Below are 10,517 nucleotides of genomic sequence, written 5' to 3' on the forward strand. Positions count from 1 at the left end.
GCAGGAGTAAATAACTCAGCGGATTTTGTATTCTGTAATTTTAGATTATTTTGTTCTGTTTTACTAAGCAAGTGGAAGAAATGATCCAGACAACTAAGATTTTAATATAACTTAAATAAGCACAGATTTACATCCTAGGGCAGATACATTGTGATAGAACACCCCTGTACAATAACACTGCATGTCAAATTTATCCACTTCATGTGGATAGCGTGAATCTCTGAAACAACTCAACAATAAATTGAAAAAATATGAAGGCTGAACTCAGTTCTTGCTAGCAATATAAGCCAGCAATATGATGTGAAACTGTCCCTCCCTAAAAATAACAAGCTGCATGAACATAAAAACTACTCTTAAAGTAACTGATTTAAATAGTCTAAGTAAACTGTGGTTTCTTAAAAAAGGGGATTAGGTGGCTGAGAAAAAAGTGAGAGACATTTGTCAATGAGTACCTTTTGTTGGGTTTTGTAACATATGCACTTACTGCTTACCAATAAAAAAGCAAGAAAGTAAAATCACCTAAGAAAACTGAATGAGCATTTTGAGCAACCCTATTTTGAAGGTGACAATGACTCATTACCAAGACAATCCTTAATTTCAGAATTGACAAAGATAAAATCCAACACTAATAGTGAGAAAACTGGCTCTCACATTCATGGTGGAACTATACACGGGCCCAAACTTTTAATAATTCCCGTGGCCCGAGGCAGCATGGTGGTTAAGGTGCTAGACTCCCACATAGCTAGCTGATCACAGGTTCAAGTCCCAGACCTGGCAGTTTGCTTGCTCACTTTCTCTCTTTCTGGTAAGCCCTACAGCAAATTAAAAATAATAATAAAATCAAATTTTAAAAAATTCCTAAGGAGGGGCCAGCAGGTGGCATGGTAGTCGAGGTGCTGGACTACAACATGGCCATCAGACCTGTGTCCTGGACCCAAGTCCTGAACCTGACGGCCCCAAAAAATCACAACAAATAGTTAAATAACTGTTTTTTTAGATTCCTAAGAAAAAATTGGATATGCTCAAAGTACACCTTCCAAAATAGTGATCACACCAAAGCCTACAGGATAAAGATGCCGTAAGTGTAATATATACTACCAAATAAAAAACAGTCTAAATAAAGTTAATGCACACTTCAAAACAGTACGATCTTTTAAAAATATACATATACCATAATTTTTCATTAATTTGCCAGAGGACACACGTGTACTTGCCGGGTAGGGGGTAATATGGTAACAAATTACCTCCCATGAGACATGGTCACACCTTCTCCATTTCTCCCCCTTTCAGGAGAACACACACCCAATGTGTTTTCCAAGCCATCGGGAGCAGGATTTGAACTGTGCAGTTGGCCACATGGTATCTAGCTGCTTTACTCACCATGGCACTAGCTAGCCCAAGTAAAATATCAATATTTTAACTCATGCTGCATTACCAGAATGGTCTATACCTTTTCTCAGATGGTGTTTTCACTGCTCTACAATTCTGTCAAAGCTCAAAAGTATAAATTTAAAACAGGCATGCTTACTTTTATTAATAAAGTTACCTTAAGAGAAAAAAGTGTTATGTGCACCTTGAGCTCATCTAGGGCAAGAACTGGGTACTAGTTGGGGAACTGGGTCTTCATTTGGGGACAGCGTTCTTTGTCCAACTACGAACTTGCTGGGTTTGGGGGCAGAAGCTATACTGTTTGGCCAGGCATCTAGCTAAGACAATTTGAATAACAAAGCAATCTAGGAAGAAAGAAGAAGAAAAACACCAAGAGCCAATGAGGTAGTTTATGGCCATTTGCTTTCTTTGTGCCAACTCCAAAACCCTAAATCTTCAATAAAGTCATTAAACTTGTAAAATGTTTATACTTAGTGGCTTCTTTTGTGGAACTGTTCAAAAGGCTAAGCAAAATGTCTGACTTAACACCCTGAACAACCCCAGAACCACAAACAAAGAAACCTCAAGATCAGGCCAAACCTTAGGCAAAGCACTGGGCTTTTAAGAGCCTAAAGAATTGGAAAACTATATATTTAACCAGACTTCCAAGGTGGACAGACTGAAACCCAGATTAATCCTTAAAGTTAACTTATATGTCATACATGTTATTTCATTTAACCTTAGAACCTCTGAAACCATTTTATAGGTATCTGCACAGAAATTGATCAAATAGAAGAACCTGGACTAAAAGCCCACTTTAGACTCAAGGGCTCTTTCCGTACTTTGCCAGAGGCTAGAATTTGGAATCCTCAGCACACAGCAGAGCGTCACATCTATGCATCCATGTTTGGTTAAGTGTTAAAAGTAATAACTCAAAAGGTGTGTCAGAGCTAAAAATATAGACACATGTTACTTAATCTGTTCTGACTGTATACTAAAAAGCATCCTTGGAGCTGATGCAATCACCAAGGACAGACAAAGGGTAAACTCTCAAGGTACCACTGCCCACCTAACCCTTGGTATTTTCTCTAATCCCTTCTCTGACACCCTAGTTCGAAGGCAGGCAGTCCTATCTTTCCCCAAATTTGAGGGCTGCCCCAGTAAAGTGGGGGAAGATCCAAAAGATTTGCAACAATAAAATGAGAAGGTCTGAATGAATTAACAAAGGCATTTTTCTATAGTGTAATATATAATGCTTATTTTAAAATACATGAAAATTAAAAAGAGTCTTTCCCCTAAGCTTAAAAAACAACAACCCTTTAAATTCTAACTGCAGATCTGAAGTCACACCAAGTATTGCCATGTTTCAAGGGCTTCTTACCCCATCCCCTTCCTTATTTATTATGGGCTGGGCCAAGTAAGGCAGTTTTCTACTTTTCAAACCCTTATGCTGTGAAGCAACATAAATGTTTCTCACTTACCCTTCTATATTTTGTGACTAAGGAGCCACCTCCCTGATTCTGTCAGGGACTCTGCAGATAAGGGGATGTAAAAGGAAACTGAAAGAGGGAATTTGCCTTATCACATGGGTTTCTCGTCTGCCTGAGCTGCCTATGGAACACCAGTCAACACCCTGGAAGCAACTTACTCCAATCTGCAGTTTATCCAATGTTAAGACCAGCTTAATCACCACCCCTCCCCTCTAGAGGGCCAGACAGGGCATAATCCAGAAGCTGGAAAACTCATGATTTTGACAATAAACAGTACCAGAGGCTGAATGAGGGAAGAGTACAAGAAGGAAATAGCAATGAAATAATTAAGATAAACTTAATGATTTTATAATAATTAAGATAAAAGGGCCAGGTTGTAAAAAAAAAAAAAGTCTATATGACAGATTAAGGAGTTTGAATCCAATCCTTTTTTTTTTTTTTTTTTTTGCTATAAGGCACGTGCACTCGCAAGAAAAACAGAGACAGAAAGCGAGAAATCACCCCCCAAGGGGGATGGCCACACCACAATCCCTTCTCCTCCATACTCCTCTTGGGATCTTGGGCACACGTGCACAAGCGCCAGGCCTGAGTTTAAGCCACCGGGTCCAGGACTCGAACTGTGGTCAACTACATGGGAGTCCAGGGACGTAGCCATTCCGCCACCTGCCGGTCCCAACCCAAACCTACAGAAAATAAAGCGTGTGGAGATGCGTGTGTAAGTTAGAGAGATGAATTCTGAGACTGTTGCAAAAAGCATGCAGACAAAGACAGTTTGGAAGAAGGGGAAGAGAAAGGGATCTTAGACAACTAGGTTAATTCTGTAATTAATAAAGAAAAGGAACACTGGCAGTTCTGGTACACTTATGAGAAGAGAGACAGCAAAATGAATATACTCCACTGTAAAACACAGTTGGTTTTAAAATATGTGAGCCACCTAAACGGTAACAGCATAAAATTCAGTGCTAGCTTTTGGAATTCCTGATAGATGTGGACTGAAGCCAGGTAAGCAAATGAGTGTGTTCACAAGAATATATAATGCAAAGAAGTCCAAGGTCTGAATCCCAGGAGAACACAAACACTTAAAGGTTTAAAAACTATCAAAGTAGATGCCTTCATATGAGTTATGCTAGAAAGCTATATGTTTATTTTGGAATACTGCCACTGTTACAAATGTTTGTACAATTTTTTTGAAACTGCCTAAGAATCAGTTTAAAAGCCAAAAGGGAAAATCAGTTCTTGTTTCAGGTTTTACCCAACTGGACCACAGATCAAATTTTAAAATAGAAATCAGAAATAATTCCCACTTAGGGCAAGTCTAAGTGACTTGGCCAAGTCAGAATCTCTTAATCCTTGAGAAAAATAAAACTCAAATCTGATTCCCCCATTATTTACTGGAACTGCTCAAAGTTCTTTAAGTGTCCAGCAATCAATTCTACTCTTTAAAGATTTGCTGCTACTGAAGACTTTTCATAAAATCAATTGCTCATGGGCCTGTCAATGGCCTGGTGGTTAATGTAGCTAGATCCCACATGGCTGATACCCAGTTCAAGTCCCAGACCTAGAGGCTTGCAGAACATGCTGGGCACATGTATGTGTATGCCCAAAATCCCAAAAGGAGAAAGAAGACGGGCTGCAGCATGGCTATCCTCCTTGGGGGAAGGGGGGAGTGCTTTGTCTCTATCTCTCTGCCTCTGCCTGTCTCAGACAAGCATACAAGCCCTAAAGCAAAAATTAAAAATAAAATCAAATTTAAATATTTTTTAAAAGATTTGCTACCACTGAAGGCATTTTTTAAAATACAATGGCTCATGGGCCACCAACAATATGGGGTAAAGGTGGCTAAATCCCATATGGTCAACTACATGATTTGAGTCCCAAACCCACTGGCTTGAAAAACATGCCAGGGGCATGTGTGTGCATGCCCAAAATACCAAAAGGAAGGCGAAATGGAGGAAAAGAGACTGAAGTGAGGAAAAGAGACCACCACACATGGGGAGGATGCTCTCTCACTTTCTCTCTCTCCAGTGAGCACATACATCCTCAGGCAAATTAAAATGAAATAAATAAATACATAAATCCAACCATCCAGGTTCACAAGACCTTAGGATATTTCTTAAATGTGCTAAAACAATGAAGGCTCCAAATGTGACTAGTCTTATACGAGCCAGTATGAATTATCTTTCTCACAGAACACCTGCATTTTCTTCAGCACTGTCATTTCCTTAGAAAAACCTTCAGGTACCCCGGCAGGTGGCAGGGTGGTTAGGAAGCTGGCTGGGACCATGGTTCAAGTCCAAGACCTGGTGGCTTGCTTTCTCATCTTCCCTTTCTCTTTCTCTCACTCTCTGTCTCTCTGGTCAAACTAAAAACAAACAAACAAGCAAACAATAAACACTTCCTTTAAAAAATTTACAAGAGATAAAGTATCGATACATGTGATGATATGGGTGAACACTGAAAGCATTATACGAGGTGAAAGAAGCTAGATAGAAAAGGCCATGTACATATTCCATTTATATGAAATGTGTGTATATAATCTAGTCGTTTTTGATATATTCAAAGTAGTACAACCATTACTACCACCTTCTAATTCTACTGATTTTTGTTACCGCAAAAAGTAATCTTGAATCCATTAGGAGTCACTTTCCACTCCCACTGCCCTAGCTCCTGGCACTCATTTTTCTGTCCTTTAGGAGAAATACCTGCCCAAACTCCACTTGCCCAAATCTACTCACACTCCTTTCTCCTGGCCTGGATAACTCCTACTCTTCCTCAACAGATAACATTCATCCTTAGATCACAGTAAATCTCACTGCATTTTCTCTTTCATAACACATTTCACTGTAACTTCTTGTTTCACAGTTGTGTATCCCACTAGATAAAGGTGCTGGGGTGTGGTGGCACCCGCCCTACGGCATAAACCCATATTCACCGGGCTGAGTGCTGAATACATGCCAATACATTCAATAAATGTCCAATTAATTGAACTGAACACATCTTACAAATGGATAATAAAAAGGCAAACTAATCATAATGTCACATAAGATTGATGAGTGGCCTTGGGCTCTTAGCAGCTTACTAGAGCCACCTTGACCCTGCCTCATGGTGTGCTGGTAATCCATCCTGTTAAGAGTTATATACACATTAAAAAACCTGCTTACTGAAATAACATTTTCCTGAGCATAAACTATAAAGGAATCTTAAGGGGCAGCTGGTGGCTTCATGGTTAAGGTGGCTAGATCCCACATGGCTGACCACGTGGTTCAAGTCCTGGACCCATTAGTCTGAAAAACACTCCAGCCAGGTGCATGTATGTTCATGCCCAAAATTCCAAAAAAGGAATGAAGAAGAGACTGTGGCATGGCCATCCCCACTGAAGGGATGATTTCTCAATTTCCCTTTCTCTCTGCCAAGCACACACATCCTACAGCAAAAAAAAGTTATAAAGAAACAAAAATATCACAAATATCACCATGGTCTCATGACAAAGATAATGGTCACGTTCACAACACTTCTTTTCTAAAGTTGTCTTAACTACAATGCTTTCAATGGCTAGCCTGCAAAGATTTTTGAAAATACAAATTGAAGGCCAGCCAGTGGTCTGGTTGTTAAGGTGGTAGGATCCCACATGGCTGACTGTGCAGTGTGTATGTGTGCCCAAAATCCCAAAAGGAGGAGAAAATGGAGGACAAGAGATTGTGACATGACCATCCCTGTGGAGGGATACTTTCTAGCTCCCACCTCCTTCTCCCCAGCAAACACATGGCTTTGGAAAATTAAAATATGCATACACACACACACAGATTTACCCAAAACTAACCCAACAGAAATATAATGCGGCAGTAATGAGTTTGAAAATATGAAGAGGAAATAGTCAAAGCAAAATATGTCAATATTATATTCTAAAGCCAATGTCTAAAGGAACTTTAAATTATAGCAGAGAGCCAGGCCTTGTGGTTTAATGTTTAAAGAAGCTAAATCTTACATCACCGAGGTGATTAAAATCCTGCTTGAAAAGACGTCCTGAGCCCATGTGTGTACTTGCCCAAAATCCCAAAAGGATGGAGAAATGGAAAAAGGATCATAACATGACCATTCACCATTAAGGGGTGCTTTCTCTGTCGGTCTCTGGTAAGTGCACGTACCCTTAGCAATTTTAAAAAAGAAGAAGAAAAAAAAAGAAACAGAGAGAGAAAGAGATCACCTCCCAAGGAAGAGAGAGGGCCACACTACACTACACACCTTCTCAACCCTCTTCAGATTTTTGGGCACACATGCACATCTACCCAGTGTGATTTTCAAAAAGCTGGGTCTGAGATTCAAACAGCAAAGATGGCCATGTGGAATCCAGTACCTTGACCTTCATGCGACCTGCTGGCCCAGGAAGAACATTTTAAAATTTCTAAAATTTAGCTTAAGTTACTTAATCCCTATTACTTGATCTCCTAATTTGTATAGCCATGCTGATTCCTTCACACACTACGTTTGAAAATTAAGTTTTTGAAGATGTGTATGTGTATGGTAATATCTTAGACTGGACTAATATACAGTGTATTCACACCGGGGAAACTAATTTTGTATGTTGTAATGATATACAGTGATTGAATGTAAAAAAAAAAATAAAATATCTTTTTTTCTCAGAGAGAGTTTTTTGCTAAAGTGTGCATATGCTCATGGGAAAGACAGAGACACAAAGCCAGACATCACCCCCCAGGGGGGATGGCTACAACACAATCCCTTCTCCTCCATTCTCCCCTTGGGATTTTGGGCATGCACATGTGCCCGGTGTGAGTTTTAAGCCGCCAGGTCCAGGTCTTGAAACATGACTGATTACGTGGGAGTCCAGTGACATAACCATTATGCCATCTACTGGTCCCATGATATCTTTTTTAAAAAAAACCATTTTACTTAACTTCATTCATCCATTTCTAATTTGACTGAAGAGGAACAGAGAGAAAGAGAGAAAGTGAGAAAGCAAGTCACCAGGTCTGGGACTCAAACCACGGCCAGCCATGTGGGAGTCCAGTGTCCTTAACCACCATGACACCCGTCAGCCCCAAAAGATATCTTTTTAAAAAAATAAAATAAAATTTCAACTTTGCAATAAAATAATAGTTCAACTCATTCACATACACAAATTATTTATTTTTTTTCTAAGAGTTACTTTATTTATTTATTCATTTATTTTAACTTAATGAGAAGGGAGGAGAGAGGAGACAGAAAGAGAGGGAAAGTGAGAGCAAGCCACCAGGTCTAGGACTTGAATCGTGGCCATTTGGAAATCCAGCATCCTTAACCACCATGCCACCTACTGGAGCCCACAAATTCTTTTTTTTTTTTTTTTTTTTGGATTTTTTTTTTTTTTTTTTGGAGAGGTTTTTGTTATAGGGCGTGTACTCTCCAGAGACAGAGAAAGACAGAGAGACAGAAAGCGAGAAATTACCCTACAGAGGGGGTGGCCATGCTGCAATCCCTTCTCCTCCATTCTCCTCTCGGGATCTTGGGGCACACACGCGCACGCACTCGGTGTGAGTTTAAGCCACCAGGTCCAGGACTCGGACCGCGGTCGACTACATGGGAGTCCAGCAACATAGCCATTATGCTAACTGCTGGTCACCACAAATTATTTCTTGATATAACATTGCATATACTCTGCTTTTCTGGTTTTTTTTTTTTTTTAGAAAGGGATACCACATACCTCAAAATTAAGCACCTGCATCAAACTGTGATGACTATAATAGTAATGTCCAGAACCTGCTGGGTGCCACTGTCTTCATTTCCTTGTCTCTGACACTCATTAACATGGTGCATATGTATCCATAACTCCTTATAAAAGATACAAATTTATGTGCAGACTCTGTACTACCTGAATCTATGGTCTGTTGTTTTCCTCTTAAATCTATTTACTCATAGGTAAACCATCCTACTAGGTGTAGGGGAAAAAAAGAAAAGATACCAGATACTAAACTCCAAGTCAAGAATACTGGTCATTCGAGGCTAGCAAGTTAACATGATGGTGAAGGGTAGACTCCCACATGGCTACTACAGTTCAAATCCTGGACCTGGCAGCTTGTTTTCTCACTCCCTTCCCCACCCCCCACCCCCGGTCAAATTAAATAATAATAATAAATAAAATTAAATAAATAATCCTAAAAGAAAAAAAAAGAACACCAGTCATTCAATTGCTTTCCTCTACAAATTTCTCACTAGAGAAAGGAAAAAACAGAGATGATGTTGTCTAATACGTAAAGCACTATGGTTATAATAAGAGCAGTACCAACACATATGTAAAAACTCCAAATTTTGGGGAACCAGCAGTTAGCGTAATGGCTATGTCGCTGGACACCCACGTAGTCGACCGCGGTTCGTGTCCCGGACCCGTGGCTTAAAACTCACGCCGGGCACGTGTGCGTGCGTGCCCAAGATCCCAAGAGGAGAATGGAGGAGAAGGGATTGTGGCGTGACCATCCCCCCTGGGGGGTGATTTCTCGCTTTCTGTCTCTATGTCTCTGTCTGTCTGGCGAGCGCATGCGCCCTACAGTGAAAATCTCTCCAAAAAAAAAAAACCTCCAAATTTTAGGAAAATGAATGCATAGCATTTCTAATGTCATTTTCACTCAGCATGGTAGACACTCAGAAAGTGCTTGATAATCTGACAGGACTTATCTGTACTGTATAGAAGTTGATCAATCTGTACTGAAAGAAGTACATGACACAGTAGTTTAAATAATAATCAACTGCCTTTTATTTTTAACTTACTTTCAATAATGCATTTCAAACACTTGCCTATGTGTTTCAAACATTTTAAAATCAAAACATTAGAGAATATAGTAATCAGTATCTTTGTATCATAAAAGTTTAATCACTACCAAAAGGTGCCCAGGGACTGTTAACATGGAACCCACAGAGACCAAGGGAATCCACAAATAAGCTTAGCAAGTGCCTAAATCCCCAGAAGTCATATGCAGAGATTGGCTTATTATTCTAGGAAGAAGGTCAGAAAATTCTTAAATGAGACAACAACCAAAATAACTAAGAACCACACGTCTTGGGCCAAGTTTTTACTATATAAACTCGTCTGTTTCCAAAGGTGATATTAATCACAATTTATAACAAGTCCTTCATCACCTTGAGAATTTGTTTTTTTTCCAAAAGGAAAAAAAATGATCAGCCAAAGATGTTCAAGGCTTAAAAAAGCAGGTTTGTTTTTGTTTAGTCGTTTGTTTTTAAAGTTTCTGCCAGAGGATGCATGCACTGCCAGAGAAACAGTGATAGGCAAAGTGAGAAATCACCCCCAAGGGGGGCACGGCCATGCTGCAATCCCTTCTTCTCCTCCACTCTCCTCCTGGGATTTTGGGCATGCAAGAACACAAGCCCAGCAGGATTTTCAAGCTGCCAGATCTGGGATTCAAATTGCAGTCAGCCATATGAGAGTCCAAAACCTTAATCACTATGCAACCTGCTAGCCCCAGAAGGTGAGTTTTGAAACTCATTTTTCTTACTAAAAATAGTATCTTATATACTGGAATACATTACCAAAATGATGGCTTCCAAATAGTGATAGAAAAATTTATTCTGTATCTTTTTCTTTTTTTATAGATTTTTGCTTTAGGGCACATGCGCTTGCCAGGGAGAGAGAGACAGAGATAGTGACAGCAA

This window comes from Tupaia chinensis, unplaced genomic scaffold (genome assembly GCF_000334495.1).
Source record: "Tupaia chinensis unplaced genomic scaffold, TupChi_1.0 Scaffold000423_1, whole genome shotgun sequence".
Taxonomy (NCBI): domain Eukaryota; kingdom Metazoa; phylum Chordata; class Mammalia; order Scandentia; family Tupaiidae; genus Tupaia; species Tupaia belangeri.